Here is a 9,914-nt window from a genome sequence, read left to right on the forward strand (position 1 = left end):
AAGCACGATTATCCTCAACTATGTATGCATATATATATATATATATATATATATATATATATATATATATATATATATATATATATATATATATATATATATGTATGTATATACATACAAAAAACAAATATAAGAATATTTTTGTCGACAATGCAATCGCTTTATATTATAAATTTGACACTGTGATGAGAAAATTTCACATTGATGTACTTTGTTAAGTATTTAAAATCTCCATGCTATTTTGAATTAGAGATTACAAGTCCATCTTTAAATTGCAACTGTGGATTTTGGATGCTTTACATTTACTCAATAAATATGGTGACCTTTCACCCCAAAATAAAGCAATCGACTGAACTGGGCTATATATATGGTTTAAATATTTACTTAGTCCTCTACTTATCTGGTATATTTCAGGTCAGAGTAAACAGGACATTGCAGTCAATATGTAACTAGCTTTATGCAGTTAATATCAATGCATCATCTGCTGTGACAGAAGCTAGTAGTGTGCATGTTTCATGGCGACAATGGAGGTATACCAATGAACTCAATAGAGCTCCATGTCCATGAGTATAAGAAATGATATATATATATATATATATATATATATATATATATATATATATATATATATATATATATATATATAAAATACACAAGTTATGGTACGGAGCCGTTACTCAAAGTTTCACGCTTGAATGCGATCTTCGGACGAAGATTGATTGTGATTATTGATTGTGTCGTCCGAAGATCGCATTCAAGCATGAAACCGTGAGTAACGGCTCCGTACCATAACTTGTGTATTTTGTGTAATACAGCTCTACTTCTCAGTATTGAGCACTTTTCCTTCAGTTTATGACTTACCTCTTACACTGAATTAGTATATATATATATATATATATATATATATATATATATATATATATATATATATATATATATATATATACATATATATATATCGCTAAATGTTTATTACGTTGTCAATGTTTGAACAGATTAGTCTCAATTTGCCAACCATCACATCCTCGTCCGTGTTTTCTAATAAAATTGGAACCTATGAAATGTCACTTTTAGAGAAAATATACTTAACGTTAGCCCTACCTCTATCCAATCCCCGGCATTGCTCTGTCTGCAAGCCATGTTTTGCCTGTTTTCGCAATATTATCCTGTTTGATGGATATATTCCGTTACAACTGGAGAAGCACATGTCTCAGAATCCATCCGTTAGGAGGTTTCGATGTATATTATCCAACAACATATGAAAAATAACAGACACTACTTTGTCTATGGTCCCAGACGTAGATATTTAATCCATGTTAAAATAGTCTACTATTTATAGCAGCACATTCTGAATATAAACAAAATGTATAGATATGGGAGACTACATCATCGCTTGACGAATGCCTGTGTTCGACTAGAATACTGAAGAATAGTTTGTGGCCGTTTGAATTCAGTGTCTAATATATGTGTGTAGGCATACGAACGGTGGGCAAAACGTTATTAAACCACCCAATAGAACATAGATATGATGTATAATTCTCTGTCACAGAGAACATGACCTCCCCATCAATGAAGTGAACTCGTCTTGGGTCAGGAACCCCATAGAGTATACGTACCTAGGAGTTGCAGACGTTGGTGATCTCTGTTATCTTGTGCAAACTCTTTATAGAATTATTCGGTTACCAACAAATAGCATACCTATACCTTCTGGGTCGCTGTCATTGGAAACCACTTCGATGCCTGGGCAAATAAGCGCACGGCACCGTCTAATACGTGCACGGCCAAAATATGTACTGTTATGTGGTTTGGTTTGGTTTGGTTTGGTTTGGTTTGATTTCTTTTTTTTTATGCCTGAATGCTATGTCGACACAAACACAAAATGTTTTGTTATATAAATGAGCAAAACATGTCTATTTTAAGTTTGGAATGAGGGGGCACGTGATTCCACTGCCTGCACGCAATAGTTGTGTTCATTGGTGGATGGAGGTGTGTTTGTGTGTGTCCTTGGGCTCGTTACATATTCACAGGTTCTAAAGCAACTTATGTGATAAAATTGACCACTTTGTCATGAAGTGTGCATCATCAGTGGTTTAATGATTTATAAAGACAAGAATTATGATGAATATAACGTACACTAACATAAACAAAAACAGGATTGTGCTAGAATATCAAAAGGATATGAAAATAATTCGAAACACGAAAGTGTGTCTATGTGTATCGATACTGTGATGCACACCCTTTTTCTGACCCATGTTCACAATTCTAGTGTACATGAATGTTCATGTAATACACCATGTACTACCAAACCAAACTGTAGAGCTTCAATTAGGCCTAAACATTTTTTTGGTTCCGGTTACCCGACACCATCTAGTTTTTCACATCGACCCTGAATTTTTTACGTATTCGAGAAAAAATAAAATAAAATTGCAAAAATTGTGGTGAAGTCTCGCAAGAAATAGTGGATGTGGAAACTGACAACTAAAATGACAATATAAAACTGTTCTTCCAACAATCTGTAATAGATGTGCAAAAAAGAAGTAATTTTGTGTATATTCTTCTGTTCACCATACCAAGTGATCATCGTTACGTAGATTGCACAAATCGTGTCTAGATGTATGGCTACATGTGGTCGGACAGTGTTTTGTTGAATACATGACCCAGTAGTGGTAACGTCTCTTCGGCTGCTAAGGCTGGAAACTGCTCAATTAATTTATCGATTTCTCTGTCGACTTCAAGCATGATATTCCACGGCTTCTTCAGTTTTTCTCTTTCTCCCTCTGCGTGGCATACCGATAGATAAAATGGGTAATACAACAAGCACAAAATAAACAGCACAAAAGGCGCCAACTAGCAAAAAGAAACATCGACCAAAGAGGGCGCCCCGTTTGCGGGTCGGTAATTAATAATTTTAAAAAAAAAGTCATATACAAATTTTAACTTCCAGACTTTTGCCATAGTTTATAAACCAAAATTCAGACATCATATATTAGTCAAAGCCGAAACCTACTTCAAATATCAAGAAAGAAACAGTGATATAGGTTATGTGATTAATTGAGTTCGCTACTGATTATAATGTTGTTGTTTTTATCATATTCAATCCCCCTCACCCCCGCCATATTCTTGAGTCTTGATCAGCATACAATCTACTAGTCTTGCTAACATAGGTATGTATATGTCAGTTTATTTGTTATACTCCACCTTGTTCCATGACACCACTTTTTCAAAACTATAAAACAATATACCCCGTGTTCCCCGAGACCTGGTTGGAGTTTTCTTGAGTAAAGTAACAGCACTCTAGGACTCATGTCCCTTATCATATCTGTCGGCATTTTAATAAGTGTTCTATTTATTTGAACAGTGGGTGGGAGGGTTATGTTTTAGAGAAAGGTAATCTAAGGGGATCACCTTTTTAGAAAACGGAATCCATGGAGTGGCTCATTCTATACAACAGATAGGGCTTGATTCTATACCCTGAATTGACATGAACGCTCTCTTTTCTCTTGAACTCTTTCATTTCCTATTGTCATGTACTAGGTAAACAGATGTGTGTATGGTATACGTCCACGCGTTGCTGTAGCTAATTAATAGTTTTCGTGGTTGGTTTACCGCATAATTATGTAGGAGATAAAAAGATAAAATATTTACAAAAATACAGATTTAAAGAAATAAAGATCAACTCAGTAGTTTGAAATATCGTGATTTCTTACATTTGAATATATATGGAGTGAGACGATTGGAATAAAACACCCTTGGGGTGCAACAAACTTTCAAACATTTTTTTAAACAACAAAAACCTGTGCCAACAATGGTTCCAAAGTTTGGGACCAGACAGTCCACAAAAATTCTTGACCCACGAGGACATCACTATCGTCAATAATGCTGACGTATATAGTTAATGATATATGGAGGGATTGCATATATAAGAACGTGGGGTTTCTACTGAAGTCTTGCTTAGTTGCTTATTTCATCGTTACTCATTAAGATAAAATGTACTGCAAACGAATTGAATGGGTGTCTTTTAATGTATGTACATTCAGATATACACGTCATTATTATAACACACGCGGTGTTATGATATTATTGAAATTGACACTGACACCGCTGCAAGTAGACTGTGAAGAGTGAAGGGGAATCACAGATCTGCGAAGTAGACTGGCTAATCTTCTGGTTTTGCTGTGTGGTTACATTTAATAAGTTCAGCTTAGTATAATTATGGTTCTCGTGACAAAGTATAAGTCTATAGAGTATGTCACTAGTCACAGGACACATGATGTAGTTCTGCTAAACTTCTACGGGAGCCTGTCAACATGGCGATTTCCATATTGCAGCCTCGTCCCAGTCTGTGATATACACTGTGAAAGGAGACAATGGACAAAGAACTGGAGCGCTGCCAGGGTCCAAGGTAACATATCATAATAAAGTTAATACACCCGACCTAGGGATGCCAATTGTTATAAACGAAAATAAGTATGATTGTTGTCTCTACTAGCTTTCCCTCTGTTTGGCCAAACAGTACTGTTGCTAGGATCCTTCTGAAGGTTATGTAGACCCACCGTAGCTTGAACAGATTTCAGCATTACCAAAAATAGCATATTATTCCCGTTTTCTGCTGAATCATGATTACATGGTTTGCCCACGGGGGCTTGGAATTGGCCATATTGTTTATATTTTGTTTACTTTTACATTTTTTTCCAACAAGGTGCCGTACTTTTGCAGCTTAATATTAACATATATGAAATATTCCGATGCTAATTGCCGAGTTTATCTCATTGAAGGGTGTATACACATATACCTAATCTAATCTACGGAGACTAAGTCAATATGAGTATTTGCATATATCGCAATCTACTGTCAAGGAACACACTCAGTCTGAATAATTAATTGGAACGTTGCCAGGTTCCAAATTAACATAATATAATGAAATCAATGTTAATTGTTATACGATATATCGTTGGCTCGATTAACCTTCCCTAGCCTCTGATTGGTTAAACATCGATGCAGCTTGGATCCTCTTGAAGGCTATATAAACCCTGTGTCGCAACAAATATCGAAGGAATTCGAAGAGACACACCATACACATAGGAAGTGATACCTCAGCTGGGATCCAGAACGTACCTTCATTTGGCTCGTCACGGTTGATCGTCTGAAGTTTCCACAAGCCTTAACAGCTCGCTCACAATTTTGACTCAGACGTTGTAATATAAGGATTCTACCCGACCTGTCTCGCAACCGGTAAGTGTGTCAATTTATTTGTGTTTTAGTACATAGCACAATCGCAGTGACGATAGTTACATGGTATTGTTTCGACCTGGACGTTATCAGATGACCACCGTGCAGTCACATCAGTACCATCAGATGGATAAGCTTAGTTATAAAATTTCTTGTTTTCTAAAAAAATGACATTAATCGTACATCATGAAAAACTTGTCTAATATTACCCTGATGAAATAAAGAATTCGACCATGCATACATCCCTGGGACTGGACCATAATGACGTCGAATTACGTTTTCTGTTCTTGTTGTTTGTGACATCTCACGGATTGCGTAATGTAGTGGAGTAGCGAATTCTGAAAAGTTCACTAGAAACCAACTTCGATTGGCAATGTATATTTTTAATTGCAACATAATATCCATGCTAGAAATGTGTCTTTAATTAAAGAGCATCATTGACAATCACTGTCAGGGAGGATCATTAAAGTCCTTATCGTTTTATCGTCCATGAAATGGATTCTCTCTATAATAACTAGGAAATCGTAAAATTGAGGACATAATGATGATAAACACTACCTTTTAACCTCTTAACTTTTTAATTTGATTCTGAGAAATGTAAATTATGCCTAGTATATATACACTCAAAGTATATATATAATTATCGAATCATTACAACTACACTGAACACAATTATAAACACACAGTGACATGACACGGCGAATTAAACGAACTTAAAATATTGGGTGGTTGGCTAGAAGTTCAGTTCAATGCACGTAGTACGAGTGATCACTGAATTCATCTGTGCATACTCGAACGCTGTCGTTTGTTTCAAACGTTAACGTTGCTGCATTTTATGGTCTGGCTGCCACCTAGTGTTTCTTTAATTGTCTGACAAGACATCTTACCGACATTGCTACACTGATGAGTTACCAGTGGAGCCACGATGGGTGAATGGTTAGCGTGACTGGCTTGGAATCTACAGGTTGCAGGTTCGAGCCCTGTCGCTGCCTGCTGTTTGTTTCTGAGTGGCTAAAGTCCTTGGGCAAGATTTGAACCATGACTGTGCTTCAGTCAACCAAGCTGTATAATTGGGAACCTGGTAGGATGTAGGTTGCAATGTGAAGGCTTTATTCCTATGCGCTGAAATGGCTTCAATATATTGTATGCTCCCCAGGGAGTTGAGGAAGACTAAAGGGCCGTTGTGCCGTTCTGATCCGAGCCAGAAATAATAATTGTAAACCGCTTTGAGCACGGTGTGGGAATGGGAAAGCGCTATATAAGAACCCAACATTATTATTATTATCTGCTCACTATAAAAGGACAGCATGTGCTAACGTTCTGCTATTTTTGAGACAATCAGTAGATTTTTGTTGATTTAGCAACATCGGTGAGCTGTTTCTGTAATAATTGATTTTGCCTATAATTTTAACTTGTTGCCATAGATGCACGGCATGGGTTCAGTTTTGCCTTGAAGGAATATTATACGTATTAAATAGATAAAGAGACAATCGTTTTTGTTTTATATTAACTCGTTAGTGTAATTTCCTTTCGGTCTTCAGGTACAAAATGAAAACGCCCAGCCCAAAACCTTCTTCAATTGGAAGGCAGATGCTGAAGAATGGCAGGCGCACTTATCATCCACCTCAGACATGGGGTCAGAGGATCCGTATTATGAACCGAAGAAATGGTCGATCAAACACAAGTATTAATAAGACCATATCAAATAACGCGAAATATTGGAAAAGGAGACAGGAGAATGCAGCCTTCGCCAAGGCACGAGAAGGAAGACGTAACCCCTCGCGCAGAAAGTTCAATCTTCAAAAGAAAAAAAATTATTTGTAAACAAATATAGCCTTTCCCGAGCCACTGTTGTCAGAGTGGATAATCGATTAATATTTGGGCTGTGTAATACCTTTACGAGGGGTTACCGTATTTTAGCAATTTTATTTAAATTCGACTAGTTTGGCAATGTTGGTTAAAGGTCAAATGATCGTACGTACAGGAGCATGACATGGAAACATATCGCAAACTTAGGGTGACAGTTTTGTACCGAGTACGATGAGACGTTTTATATGAGGTGATGTGTTAATTTAAGATTGTCATCGAATGATTATATTGTTCTGTAGCTGTACAAATGAGAATTAAAGTCAACCAATAATCACTTGGAACTGATTGTGGTAAGCCGAAATGTCAATCTCAGTTTGAATTAATTCCCTACTGCGGCCAAAGAATGTTTTTTGGAGTGATAGAGTCTGAATGGCGCATGATCGAGTTTGCGTGATGTGGAACGCGTTTTAATATTTTTCCCTATACGACTTTAGCAAGGTGTCATATCCACAAACACGATAGTAGTAGAGAAATAAACTCTTTAACACACAACAATACTTATTGGGGGCTTCAATAAACTGCTTATTACTAGATAGGTTTTCTCTTCGTGGAATGTGTACGTGGTGTGTGTTTAACAGGGCCCCATAGCCAATTGTTCAATGGGGGTATGTAGTAATGATTAGGATATATAAAATAAGCATTTGAATAACGCACTTTGACCAGGAAAACGACACAAAATCTGCTTTTTGTTTGGAATTCAGTGATACATGTACATCAATAGATTGAGTTTGTTGTGTATGACCAATATTGCTTATCATCAACGACTAGAAATTGAACAGAAAATGTTGTACATGTCAGTTTCAGTAGCCATTCTACAAAAAAAAACGTGGATCAGCTTGTGCAGATATAGGTATGTACGTTATGAACACACACACGCACGCACACGCACACGCGCATACATACATATACACACATACACGCACACACTTGCACGCACGCACACGTACGTACGTACATGTACGTACGTACACACACACACACACACACAGTCTATTTCTGCCGTTGACCAAAATAGTCTTTACCTTATAGTAGATAAAATGATTTACAGAGGTAAGTAATGCACAAGCAGTTCGAAGTTTTTAGCATTCACCAAAAATGTTGCACATCGGCTTTAGCGGAACGTTCCCGTAGCTATATATATTATCATATCATCGTCTGTGGCGCTGTTTCCATGGATTATAAATTTTATTGATACATCCCCACCCGAGGAAGATCAGGGAGGCTATCAACACCAGACGCTACAATCCTAGGATCAACAGAGACGGGGGCATCGAACTATTTAATAACATCTACAATTGGCGGATCATACCGCCACCTAGTGGTCAGCTGTGACTATGGAATTTCTCATTTTGATGATTGACAAGTATAGGTTACAGTCCGATTTGAGATATCTCCTTCCAACTCCAATATGTATTTGTAAATGCATGTAAATATATAGTATCTGTATGTATGGACACGAAGTCGATCAGTGCCACTGTTATTTTACTGAATTTTACCATGAAACTTTGAGTTGAACGTCTCCAGAATACGCGACTAGGTGTGGGTGTGTGTGTGTGGGGGGGGGGGGGTACCGAACGACTGGGGTTGGAGGCTACGAAAACTTCTGTGTGCATTCACTGTCATTGTAGCGGCATAATCTTTTTTAGAGCGCGAAGGAGGCTTGCGAACAAAATTGTGAGCCTGCACTAGCTGCAACTTGGAGGGACATCATTTTCATCAAGTAACCAAAGATGTATTCACTGAAAATCTGTTATTTATCTTTTATTTAGTGGTCAATATTATCTGTAGGTAGTTCAATGGCAAGTTTAAATCTTGAGCGACATGAAAGTTGTCAATTTGATGATTGGCAAGTACAGGTTACACTGCAAATTACTATATTACCTCATTGTACATGTTAATCATTGGTCGATATTTGCCATAAGTAGTACAGAAACAGGTTGAGGGCGCTGCTTTCTGGGTGCAGACCTAAAAACCAATTTGATTTGATTTGATTTGATTTGATGAGGTGATACAATACTAGTACTGTTCATGGTGTGTAGATATTACAAGTAACTTATTGTACCTAATTCCAGTTGCAGCCAATATCTAAGTCATATCCAAAACCTAGGGTTGGTCACGTACAACAGATAACCATGAAAACATCGTTGCTTCCGAAATTTAAGCACATGATTGTTCATATCTGTCATTGGAAGGGGTGAGGTGGGGTGGGAGGGGGTGGGGCTGTAATGGGGGGGGGGCTGTAATTATTGTCAATGTTAACCGACAGTTACTATGGTAACAACTACATACGTAAAGCTAGTGATATAATTACAAAACGTTGACAGTTTTGTGGTTAATAATTGCATACTGTTGGGATGCAAAAACATAAAAAAGAACCCCCAGACTTGCACAATCGTCGCCCAGGAAAAAACAGAGGTAAAAAACCTAGTATATAAAGGTAAAAAAAATATTCTCTGGAAACCTGTGTCCGTGGCCTTGCGACTTGTACCGGGTAGAGAATGTCGGACCTCATTCGATTTTACATAGATCTACGCAATAGAATAAAATACATGAAAGTACACAGTACATAAATTAGAACTGGAACGGATACAAAATGAAATGTGTCCGTCTACGAAGAAAGCACTGACTAGACTACCAGTTCACCCTGAACCAATGCCCAACACACGTGGTCACACGACATGTGACCGTCACCTTTATGCCTCTAATTGCTCAAGGTCAGTATTCTATTTAGGCGAAACATTGAGACATTAATTTACCTCTATACTACGTACCGCGGGAAATACTAAGTCTACACATGTGTAAGCTGTACAAATAAT

Source organism: Glandiceps talaboti, chromosome 14, assembly GCF_964340395.1.
Source record: "Glandiceps talaboti chromosome 14, keGlaTala1.1, whole genome shotgun sequence".
NCBI lineage: Eukaryota > Metazoa > Hemichordata > Enteropneusta > Spengelidae > Glandiceps > Glandiceps talaboti.